We start from the raw sequence: 12,981 nt of genomic DNA, 5'->3' as shown, positions 1-12,981 counted from the left end.
GACAATAATTGCCTTTTACTGTGAGGTTCATAAAAGCTAATCTGAAAGAAATAAAAGTCAATGGAAGTTGGACGACTGTTGCTGAAAATACATCAGGAAGCATTTCACTGCTACGTGATCTCAACAACTGCCTGTGTAATTGAGAAGGTGGAGTATTATTTAACATACAAAATCCCACCCAACACTAAAGATGTCACTACAAGGAGAATTCTTTTTTCAACAAGCTCTAGAAACAAAATCACATTTGCTGGATGCATGATTAAATTGATAGCTAACCAAGCTTTGACACTTATTGCCAGTATTGTTGATATTCATACATTATATTTGCCTAGATAGAACCGTTATATTAATCACTCTTGATCACAAGCTTCATTGACAACCTCCCACCTAGGATTTATACTGAGCTTTACTGTTCTATACTAACAAAAAAGGGTATTTAATAAAGACAAATTTCCTTAAACATTGCATCATAATCAGAATATTTAATGTTTTATCCAAATGCAAAGTAAGAAAAATATTCAGCAAACAGAGGCAATGATAATAGTAACTGCTGCTGGCAACTGGGAAGTTATTAGTAATGCACACCCTAGACTGCTTATAATGAATGCATTGTCCAAGGATTTCTAGACTATATAAATCATGCTCACAGTGTGCTGCAATGAGGCAAAAATAGAAGTCATTATCTAAGCTTGCAATCTCATATATCACACTGATAGATATGTAACTGCTTACAAAGGACACATATATGATGTACTATGGTATATATTGAATGTATACTATATGGCAATATTTATACAGATTGTATTTTTTATATGCAGTACTGTGCAAATGTTTTAGGCAGGTGTGAATAAATGTTGTAAAGTAAGAACGTTACCAAAGATATATACAGTATTTCAGGATTTATTTTTATCAAGTTACAAAATGCAACGTGAGCAAACAGAAGAAGAATCCAAATGAAATCAATATTTGGTGTGACTACCCTTTTCCTTCAATTCTTACACTTGCACAGTTTGTACACTTGCACAAAGTCAGGGATTTTGTATGATTAGAGACATGTGTATGATTAACCAATTGTACCAATCATCATATTGTACGTCATCATATTTAGGTTGAAGAGGCAAAACAGCCAGACTCTGCTACAAAGTTGAGGTTGTGGAAAACAGTTTCATGTCACAGGTCATACACCATGGCAAGACTGAGTACAGTAACAAGACACAGTGGGGGTTATTTACTAAAGGCAAATCCACTTTGCAATACAAGTGCAAACTACAAGTGCAAAGTGCACTTGAAATTGCACCAAAAGTGCACTTGGAAGTGCAGTCACTGTAGATCCGAGGGGGGGCATGCAAGGAAAATAAAAAACAGCATTTTAGCTTGCACATGATTAGATATTAAAATCAGCAGATTACAGCAACTGCACTTCCAAGTGCACTTACAATGAAATTTCAAGTGCACTTTGCACTTGTAGTTTGCACTTGTAGTGCAAAGTTGATTTGCCTTTCGTAAATAACCCCCAAGGTGGTTATACTACATCAGCAAGGTCACTTCCAGGAAAAGATTTCAAAGCAGATTGGAGCTTCAAAATGTGCTGCTCAAGCTCTTTTGAAGAAGCACAAAAAAACAGGCAACACTGAGCGCCATAAAAACAGTGGTTGGCTCAGAAAACTTAATGCAGCAGATGAAAGACACATCATTCGTACTTCCCTTCATCATCAGAAGATGTCCAGCAGTGCCACCAGCACAGAACTGGTGAAAACCAGTGGGACCCAGGGACACCCATCTACTGTCTGGAGAAGTCTGGCCATAAGTAGTCTTCATGGAAGAATTGCAGGCAAAAAAGCCATACATCTGATGTGGAAATGAGGCTATACAACTCAACTATGGATGAAAACATAAGAGCTGGGGTGCAGAAAAATAGCAGCAGGTGCTCTGTACTGATGAGTCAAAATTTTAAATAAGTGGCTGTAGCAGGAGACAATTTGTCTGCAGAGGGGCTGGACAGCGGTACAATAATGAGTGTCTGCAGGCAACAGGGAGGCATGGTGGAGGTTCCTTGCAAGTTTAGGGCTGCATTTCTGCAAATGGAGTTGGAGATTTGGTCAGGATCAATGGTGTCTTCAATGCTGAGAAATACAGGAAGATACTTTTCCATCATGACAAACAATCAGGTAGGCGTGTGATTGGCCCTGAATTTATTCTGCAGCAGGGGAATGTCCCTAAGCATACAGACAATGTCATTAAGAACTATGTTCGGTGTAAAAAAGAACAAGGAGTCCTGGAAGTGATGGTTTGGCCCCCACAGAGCCCTAACTTCAACATCATTGAGTTTGTCAGGGATTACATGAAGAGATAGAAGGATGTAGGTCATCCTACATCCTCAGAAGATCTGTGGTTAGTTCTCCAAGATGTTTGGAACTACCTACTTGCCGAGTTCCATCAAAAACTGTGTGCAAGTGTACCTAGAAGAATTGACACTGTTTTGAAGGCAAAGGGCAGTCACACCAAATATTGATTTGACTTGGATTTCTCTTCTGTTCATTTACTTTCCATTTTGTTAATTGCTAAAAATAAACTATCAAAACTTCTATTTCTGAAAGCATTCCTAATTTACTGCATTTTTTCATACTGCCTAAAACTTTTGCACAGTATTGTACTATATAGAATATATATTGTACTATATACTGTGTATATATATATTATTTTTTTTCAGTAGTTGCCACTGTTTACTTCACCGCATACAGATATGTGTTCTTTCATTCTTTCAATAACTTGCTACTTGATAAAAATGTTTATTATTAGGAGGTAAATGTAAGGCTGACACATTTTGGGGTATGTACATCCTTTCCAGGGCTACATACAAACACATCTTATCCTGAGCATGTATATGAAACACGTTACAACATTTGAAATTTACAAATATATTTACTAATGCTACATACATTTGAAATTTACAAATATATTTACTAATGCTACATTGCAAAATAATCAAGACATTTACAATATATTAAAGGAACACAGTAACAAAATATTATGGTGTATTACATACCACAACCTTCAAGCTGTATCAAACATGTCCATAATTCATCCTACAAAAGGAGAGAGAAATGTATTAAAATTTTCAAGCTACATTTTTCATTTATTCCTTTGGCACTGCAAAAACCTGCCCCCCTGCATTGCACCTTTTGGATTGGTAATACACAATCAGAAGAACACAAAGCTTCCCAGCTGAAATTAGTTCTTTAAAATTGTGTTCCCCGGGGAAAAGAGATAATGAAACAATTTGCTACCTTAGAAAGAGGCATATTGAATGAATATCTTAGGGTCTGTGATTCCAAGTAGGCTGAATTACAATCTGATTTTTTTTATTTTTTATTATTCTAACCAACTTTTGGATTAAAGCCGTCATATGACTTATTAGATACATAGCCTTGGAATATTCTCCAAGTGGTACACCTGACAAAGGACATGATCACACTGCATACTACAACTTAATAAACAAGCAAAATGTTGTGTCCCCTTATTTTAATACTGAACATATTAGAATTGTGAAATGGAGTACCAAAAAGATTTGACACCAACAAGCAGGACCTTTAGGTCCTGATGTGAAAGGTCTCACTTGCACATTGAGACTGATTTACTAATATATTTGAGGATGTTCACACAATGAAATGTGCGAAGATTGACTTCAATTGAATTGAGTGGACAATTCTCACCTTTAGTATATCAGCCTCATTCTCAGCTTCTGTATTGTTCTCATTATATTTGGCAAACATTTCTCACTGCCCTTTATTTCTGCTCCCATTTTTCAGTTGTTTCCTCTTTTTATAGAAAGATGCAGACACAGAAGCTTTAATGACAAAGTGTTTGCTGTTAAAGTTATCAATATGCAACACATATTTACAGCTCAATAAAGCTGGCAACTTCAGAATATCTTGCTTCCCTGAACTGCCAAGCAATAAAATAAGGTTCAAAGGACTGGTGACAGACTGTGCCCTTCTCTGAGTGTAACCATAGACATTAGATGACATTCACCTAATCCCGTGGCATCGGGCAACAATCTCATATTTGTGGAAAGTTTTTAGGCCTACTGGCAATTGCTGCTGTATTGTTCTAGTAATCAGACTTGTTGGAAAACTTGTCTTGTTCACTACTGTTTCTACCTGGTAAGTTGATGCCAGGCTCTTACTTCGCTATTTGCACTCTCTATTGAAACTACATGTAAACTTGGCCTAGTGCTTTGACAGACAAAGTTTGCCCTGCAGGTGGTCGATCATGCAGTAAGGCTGCATGATCGACCACCTGCAGGGCAAACTTTGTGTGACACTAAACAATATCCTGAAGCATGTTCTCTAATGGCAGTCCTCCTGGACCCGGATTTCTCCAGCTCCAGCCCCTGTTGATCCCACCTCCTTGCAATGGCAAACTTGTTTTGCGCCAGCAGGCCAATCCTAAGCCCACCTCACACTGCAGCAGTCTCCCAGCTTTGGCTATTGCATGCCCCTTCTCCCTAAGTGCCACTTGCAGTCCATACACCACATACAAATTCTCATTTTATCTTATGCTGCAACTCAAGTTTGGCTTCACCACTCAGATCCCCCCTAGTTTAATTGTACCACAGACCACTTCTCATGCTTCATTAGGTCCCTATTTGAAGAACCCCAGGCAACATGACAGTAAAATAAAGATACAAAAAGATAGCATATTCAGTTGTGGTTGCTGAGTGCAGTGGAAAACCCCACTAAATAATATATTTCGATTATATAAATATTGAAAACGGAAGGTGATCTATACATTACATTGTTCTCTCACATCCATAACACACACACCATAACATTATACATGTTAATATGATCTAGTACTATAACTTTTCATAGAGAACGATCATATTTTAAGGCTCTACATCCAGAAAAGGTATAACTTAATCATGACTAAAAAAAAATTCTCATTTCTAAATTTCATTATTTCTGGAGAACACAGTTTTTGCCTAACTGCTGACAGAGGATGTAAACAACAGTAGATCAGCTATCTAGCTTGTTCCTGCATAATTCCTTCCATAAAAGCTGCCAGTTTTATATAAAGCAGGAAAACTAGATGTGGGTGAGACTATGTAGGCACAATCTTACTTAGTTCCTATGCACATTACAAGAAATACATATTGAAAACTCCATTCTTTAGATAGAAAGATTGATAGGCTAGGAATGCGTGTTTCCATTTGTAATTGCAGCTCTGCATGATGTCAACATGTCAATGACACCTCAATCTAACTTGAATCTATGAACATGTAAAACACTTAACTCATCAATCCATCTTTCTATGCTTCTGACAGCTCACAGCAGTCTCCATAAATTGTTTTGGCTGTAGTACATTTAAACAGCAAAATCAATTGTTCAGATAGATTATAAAATGCATAATTAATCCAAAAATTATATTTGATGTTTACTCTTGTGACTTGGAGATGATAAAAAAATGCAATATCTGGTGATTACACATGTTATTTGTGAAAGTTTGTGTCAATAACCCTTGCTCTATAAGCCCACCCTTTAAGTGTACCACCTGCAATTGTATACAGAATCAATAATGCTTGAAAACCAATTAGTCCTGAACAATGTAATTGTCACCAATGTACTGCAACACTTGCTAATTTCATAGGAAACATTCCTTTACAGAGAATCGGAAGCTAATAGTGCTGTGGTTTTCTACAGCTAGGCATTATATCTAGTTATAAAAAATGCAGCTTGTCTGACTACCTTACCTTATATATAGCTTTCAGAGGAACAGCTTGTTCCAACATTACTATTATTGCAACTCATCTAGCAGACTGTGTTTTGAGAAGATAAGGACAAATGAAAGAGTAAATAATGTAATTGGCTGTCACCAATCATGTGGAATGGTCACAAATAACAGACAGAACTCTGGAAAGCAAAAAAAAAAACCCAAAAAAATAGAAACCACAGCTTTTGGGTATGGGGTGTACAACGTACGTATCCCTTATGTGAAAGTTTGGAACCTAAGCAGCCTAATCTACAGTAAATGTCGGGCTGGTGAAATAACAATAAACCTCTGCTTTTGAGCCTCAAACATACAGTATATGGGAAAAAATTGTCAATCAAAAACAAATTCTAACAAAAGCAAGTATTTAAATACAGAGTATTAGACATTCTAATTGTCAGTCCACCTAAAATAGTTTTTCAATATTTTGTAGATTTTTCTGTTTGAAATTGAACTTTATGCCTTGTCATATCTCCCTAGACTGAATCTGTCTGGACAGTATTGAACATAAAATATTCTAAATATATAAACTTGCGCTAATGGTGTGGCAAATGTGATGAATAGAAAAAGATAAAAATAAAAATAGAAATTCAGCTGCTGTGCACAAAGTGCTATTCACTAGACAAACAGGATAAAATATAAACTACAGCTAGCAAACACAACATCAATAAATACAGTGAAAAAACAATAAAAAGTGAATGTCCATATAAAGGGACTGATGTACTCCAATCCAAAAAAGTGCAAAGTGCTCCAGAGTTTTCTGCTGCGCAAAACACCTCCTCCTGTGTCCCCACTCACCAGATGGAATGGACCCCTAGATTTTCAGTCTAGGGGTCACTTCAGGCTTATAATGGTGACCAGGGATGGCAGCTTGACATCAAAACATTAGGCAGATCTCACTTGTTACAGATACTCAGCCGAGATAATTAGTACCTAAAAACGAAAGGAAGGGACTGTAGTGAAGTACCATTTGGCAATGAATTTATTGCACATATAAAAATGGATACTTACAAAAAGGAAGATAAAATCAGGCATAAAAAGTCATAGAGCTGTGAGTACAAAAGAGCAGCTCATGGCGCGTGTTCCACCGATAACCGGAAATGACGTCACATAGTCTCGGAACCGGAAATTATGTCCATCCCCGGTCACCATTATAAGCCCGAAGTGACCCCTAGACTGAAAAGCTAGGGGTCCATTCCATCTGGCGAGTGGGGACACAGGAGGGGGTGTTTTGCGCATCTAAAAACTCTGCAGCACTTTGCACTTTTTTGGATTGGAGCACATCAGTCACCTTATATGGACATTCACTTTTTATTGTTTTTCACTGTATTTATTGATGTTGTGTTTGCTAGGGCTGTAGTTTATATTTTATCCTGTCTGGACAGTATTGTCATCTGCTGTCTTGGCACCATCCACAGGCAGCTTTACACTTCAATAAGACACAGAAGTTGAACCCAAAGCAATTTTACTTTAGCTAAATGAATGTCTTTTCAAGTGTAAGAAGACATCGGGTTGGATTTACAAAAGGCATATAGGCTGTGCGCTTTTACAAGTGCAGTTGCTATAGAGCTTAGTAAATGAGGTGGTGCTTCAATTTGCAAAAAAACCCAATGCAAGGAAAAAACATGCAAGGGAAAAAAAAAAAAAACAGCATTTTTGCTTGTACATGATTGGATGATGAGAGTCAGTAGAGCTTCCCCTCATTTACTAAGCTCTGGAGCAACTGCACTTGCCTTTAGTAAATCAACCCCATTGACTTTCCTGAGCCCTGTCTTTGTGAATAACTAACACTGACTGAGTAAACATGAAAGAAATGGGTAAGGTCTAGCTAGATCTAAACTATATAGTGTTAAACAGAAGGGGAAGACATGGGAAAATACCAAAATCATATTAGTAAAGTTGCAGTGGCTCAAAACTGTCTCATACAATTCAATACAAGTCAAAAAATGGTTATATGGCAGCAGAGTGACTCTCCTGCGCCGGATCATGTACCTAGTATGTGATCCAGCACTTCCAGGTAGGGAGCGCACACTCCACGCACGCTCCGCGGCGGCTGTGCTGTGATTTGACAAAGCACAAGCCGATCAGGGAGTGCCGGCCAATAGATGTCCTCCAGCACCTGCTGATCAGTGAGGCAAGACAAAGAGTGGAGCTCTGGTTATTTGACAGGGGGAAAGGGATGGATTTTGTGTCCCTGCTAAGCAGGAAATACAATCCCTCGTTGCCATTAGTAAAAGCAGCACACATAGTAAACACAAACACTGATTAGGCACACATTTACCCCTTTGATCACCCTAGATGCTTAACCCCTTCCCAACCAGTGTCTTTAGTACAGTGACAGTGCATATTTTTAGCACTGATCACTATATTGGTTATACTGGTTCCCACAAAGTGTCAAAAGTTTCAGTTAGTGTCAAAATGTCTGCCGCAATATTGCATTTTTTTTTACCAACAAAATGTAGCAGAATACATATTGGCCTAAATCTATGAAGATTTTTTTATTTTTTTTATTTTATGTGATATGTTTTATAGCAGAAAGTAAATATTGTTTTTTTTTTTTCAAAATTGTTGTTTATTTTTTTTTTATAGCACAAAAAATAAAATAAACTCATTGGTAATCAAAAACCACTAAAAGAAAGCTCTATTTGTGGGGAAAAAATGCCATACATTTCATTTGGGTACAGTGTTGCATGACCGCACAATTACCGTATATACCCGAGTATAAGCCGACCCGAATATAAGCTGAGGCACTTAATTTTACCACAAAAAACTGGGAAAAATGATTGACTCGAGTATAAGCCTAGGGTGAGAAATGCGCAGCTACTATTAGTGGAAAAGAGGGTCAACAATGCCCATTTGCAGCCTCACTGTGCCCATTTGCATGCCTCACTGTGCCCATTTGCAGCCATAGGTCCCCCAAACTTCAAACTCGGTATTTAAGGGTTCCTACATGCCCCCTAGCTGCAGCCAAAATTTGGGATCTCTGGACCCAAAGGGTCCCAAAATGACATTACTGCAGATGGACACAGTTGACTGAATGTGGGGCCCCATATCTCTGGGTCACTTGGTGCTAGGAACCCTGAATTTGGTGTACAAACCCAGGGGAACTAGAACTACAACATATCCTAGCACCAAGTGGCCCCTAGATACAGGGCCCCAAAGTCAGTTCAGAAAATGTCAAGCACTTTTCTGGAGCAGAGAATGACATTTTCCGAACTGACCTTGGGGCCCCATATCTCGGGGCCACTTGGTGCTAGGAACCCCATCTCAGTTCATAAAATGTCATTCTCTGCTGCAGAAAAGTGCTTGACTCCAGTATAAGCCGAGGGGGCATTTTCAGCACAAAAAAATGTCCTGAAAAACTCAGCTTATACTCGGGTGTATACGGTATCAGCTAAAATAACGCAGTGCCGTATCGCAAATAATGTCCTGGTCATAAAGGAGGGTAAATCTTTTGGAGGTCAAGTGGTTAAAGGGAACCTTTAAGCATAGAAATATTGGCTCTGCGAAAGCAGAACTGCTTTTAAATATGCAGGCTGTAGGGATGTCTACTGCAGTATAACTGTATAAATAATATAAGATCACATAACCAATGTGCTTCTGTGGTCATACAACATCCACTACTAGGAAAACATATTACACTACTGTGACACTCTACAAATTAGGACTAGTGTAAGGATTTTATTGACTTTTACATTAACAAAAATGAAATTATGACGCTTTACAGTTTCAGTATTTAGGCTATAAACATGTTTTTAGTATTTTGTCAAGCTCCTCTTTAACAAAATTGCATTATTAATGGCTTAGTTGATATTCACAGTAGATTAACTGCAGTGGTCACAATCTTATCAATATATCAGAATTGCTGTCTGCAAGCAGAAACCCTTTTTACAAATATTAGCATGAAATCGAATCAATTCAAGTGCACATTAAGAATATAAAACCGATGCTAACCAAACGTATATTCACAAGCTAAGCTATCAAAATAAAGCATCATTTTAATAAAACCACATCTAATACAGTGAAAGTATTCATAGTGAATAAAGTGTTTATTTACATAGCAAAAACAGGCTGTAAACTACCTTTAGTTACTGTAACTAAGAAGACACCCAATAGACTTTATTTAAAAATATGTAGATCGTTTATTTTACAAAATATTGGGAAACTTTAGACAATCCACTTGGAAATATTTGCAAAGATGCATGTTAGTAAGAAAATGAACTCAGAAAACTGTCCATAAAAAGTCCATAGAAAGGCAGGCAGAGGCTAAAGGATGGTCCACCAGTATTGCCACAATCTTACTGCAGCTGATCTTTCCCTATTACTTACCCATACTTTGTTCTCCATTGTGCCTCAGTGTACTGTAGTGGTGGCCATCTTGATATAGGCAGTGCTTTTCTTCCTTATGTCAGAGCCTCCAGTAGGGAGAATAGTACACAGCACAGCACTGACTTTACCAAATCTCACTCTAAATCTTATTATACTATTAGTCTATTAGCCAACTGCAACAGAAACTTAGATTCACACTGCAGGTACACGGCTATGAGATTGTGTGAATAGGAGTGCCTAGGCACACTCACATACCAGGAAGTACACAGCTATTTATTTGGAGAAACTTTAGGCAAACTGTAAATTTTTGTCTAGAACATTAAAAAACATATTTTTTGAGTTCAGGCACACTTTAGGAACAAAGTATTTCTAAACAAATATTAATACACGTGAAGCAAAGTCCCTTCCATAACCTTTTCACATGCTTACCAAAACCATCTGCCCTACACCAATGACCATTGCAGACCAAAAATAGTTCTGTCTACTTATAATTCTGAGTAGGGTAGCATAGATTGAAGTTAGATCAAGCCTAAGCTGTTCTGAGTGTCAGTACATGAGTTGAAAAATACTTTTTGATCCGCTTTGTCTCTATGCTTGAGGGCTGACTAGCACTGGTCATTAGTCTTTAAAGAGGTATTTTAAATATTATACCACTAGTAATGCACTGCAGTGTCTCTTAACAGGATAATGTTGAAGCAGTTAGTCTCACTAAAAAGAATGTCTTCTATAGGGGAGCATAGCCAGAACAGCAGTGCCACCAACAGCACCAACTTTATATAGTAATCTGAGAGAGTGCTGTCAAGAAGATGACTAAAGATTCCCAAAGTTTTCTACACTGCCCATATTTTTTTTTAATCTCTTTATACATAACTTTTTTTCCTGAGGTCCTCTAGATGGTCATGTGATAAATTTTTCTTTTGACATCAGCGATGGGCTGTCTTCAATAACATGAAAAGCGGAACTGATGTTATGAAATCCACACACTCTTTGCAGTTTTGTGCTGTGAGCCCAGATTGACCACCAGGGGGTGTCCATAATGGCCTGGCCTAACAGGAAGTGGGCTAAATGGTCCTGGCTCTAATTCAACTTCAGGAAAATCAATGGCCACCAGCAGAGTGGAATTTCTGTGGGAAACAAGACAAGTATCGCAGCAAGAGCAGCATTGTTTATTTTTAAATCAACAGGGAAAGTGATTTTAAAAAAAGGATTCAAGATCTGCCTATCAATTTAAGAACATTTCATATCCTTAGTTTCAACAACTGCTTTATAAGAAGCTGGTTAAAAAAATAGGAGAATCGTTTCACAATGCATACATATTCCCAGACATCCTTACCAGCCTTAGAACAAATGGGCAGCTTATATATGTCTTGCCAACAGGCAGCTATATTTTGTTTTACATTACCCACTATCAAGTATGCTGCTGGTAGCAGTGATAATGTCAGCCATGAAACAGTACAACTGAAAATCACTTTACCACTATGAACCCCCCCCCCCCGGACTACATTTAACGTTCTTCCTTAGCTTGATGCTAGTGTACACCGACTAAGCAGTGCTGTCTAGTAATCAATGCAGGCCCATCAGAAAAAGTTTTCATAAATTTAGAAAGACCAGGGGTGTCTCATGGTTGTCTCCTGTTCTTTATTTTATTTACAATCATATATTGTCCCATTTCCAGTTTTGTGCAATATGCCATCCTATAAATACAGTGATCAACAATCTAGACTGTGCAGGGATCCCACTGAGGTTAGTTTATTTTTTTACAAAGAGGACATGTCAACACATTAGGGACTTTAGCACAAACTACTGAAGATTCTTACTTGCTTCAGTTCTGTGCAAATTGATCTTTAAGGCAGTCTTCGATAAATTGACCTCCAAGTGGTAGGTTTTGTCTTTGTTATAATCACACAATCACTCAGCATACAGGCAGCCAGGTCAGAAAACTAGGACTTACTACATAACAGCCAACAATTAAGCCAGCCATGCATAGATCAAATTTTGGCAGATTCAGCAGGGACCGGCTGAATTTCAATCCATGTATGGGAAGACTGACTGTATGCAAGTTAATCCAGATTTTTCTACAAGCAATTACTGCCAGCGGGTATAGCCACTAGTAGTAATCATTGTATTCTGCTACCCAGGAAGACTCCTGACGTCCTCCTGCTGAACACAATAGCACTACAGGAGGCATTCCCCCAAACGACACCTCTGGAGGAAGGAAACATTTTTCATTCATCTATGGCAATGATGACGAACCTTTTTGAACCTAATTGCCCAAACAGCAACACAAAACCAACTTATTTATTTCAAAGTTCACGGAATTAAACCTACCAGCGGCTCTGTACAGAGGATGGGACTGATCATCCCTCTGAATGAGCCCTAAGGGACCAAAAACATACAATTCTGCCCAAAAGAAACCTTTTGTGCTTTTTCAATGGAGTGCATTACGCTCAGAATACAGGATTCAGGAACGCGTTGTGCTCAGAATACAGGGTTCAGGAATGCATTGTGCTCAGAATACATGGTTCAGGAATGTGTGTGCTCAGAATACAAGGTTCAGGAATGCATTGTGCTCAGAATGCAGGGTTCAGGAATGCGTTGTGCTCAGAATACAGGGTTCAGGATTGTGTTGTGCTCAGAATACAGGGTTCAGGAATGTGTTGTGCTCAGAATACAGGATTCAGGAATGTGTTGTGCTCAGGATGCAGAGTTCAGGAATACGTTGTGCTCAGAATGCAGGGTTCAGGAATGCATTGTGCTCAGAATTCAGGGTTCAGGAATGCGTTGTGCTCAGAATACAGGGTTCAGGAATGCGTTGTGCTCAGAATACAGGGTTCAGGAATGCGTTATGCTCAGAATACCAGGATCAGGAATGCGTTGTGCTCA

The 12,981-nt window shown here is 38.3% G+C and overlaps 1 protein-coding gene across 2 annotated transcripts in view; it reads right to left on the bottom strand.

The window, feature by feature from the left end:
• The window catches only part of SNTG1 (syntrophin gamma 1), a 1,290,858-nt gene that overhangs the window by 1,078,073 nt on the left and 199,804 nt on the right, over nucleotides 1-12,981 (bottom strand). For both annotated transcript variants that reach the window (XM_073631576.1, XM_073631575.1), the window contains exon 2: nucleotides 3,047-3,086. The gene's annotated coding sequence lies outside the window, so the exon portion shown is untranslated. The remainder of the gene's footprint in view (nucleotides 1-3,046; nucleotides 3,087-12,981) is intronic.

Source organism: Aquarana catesbeiana, linkage group LG05 (assembly GCF_042186555.1).
Source record: "Aquarana catesbeiana isolate 2022-GZ linkage group LG05, ASM4218655v1, whole genome shotgun sequence".
NCBI lineage: Eukaryota > Metazoa > Chordata > Amphibia > Anura > Ranidae > Aquarana > Aquarana catesbeiana.
This window is presented reverse-complemented; position numbering and strand designations above follow the sequence as displayed.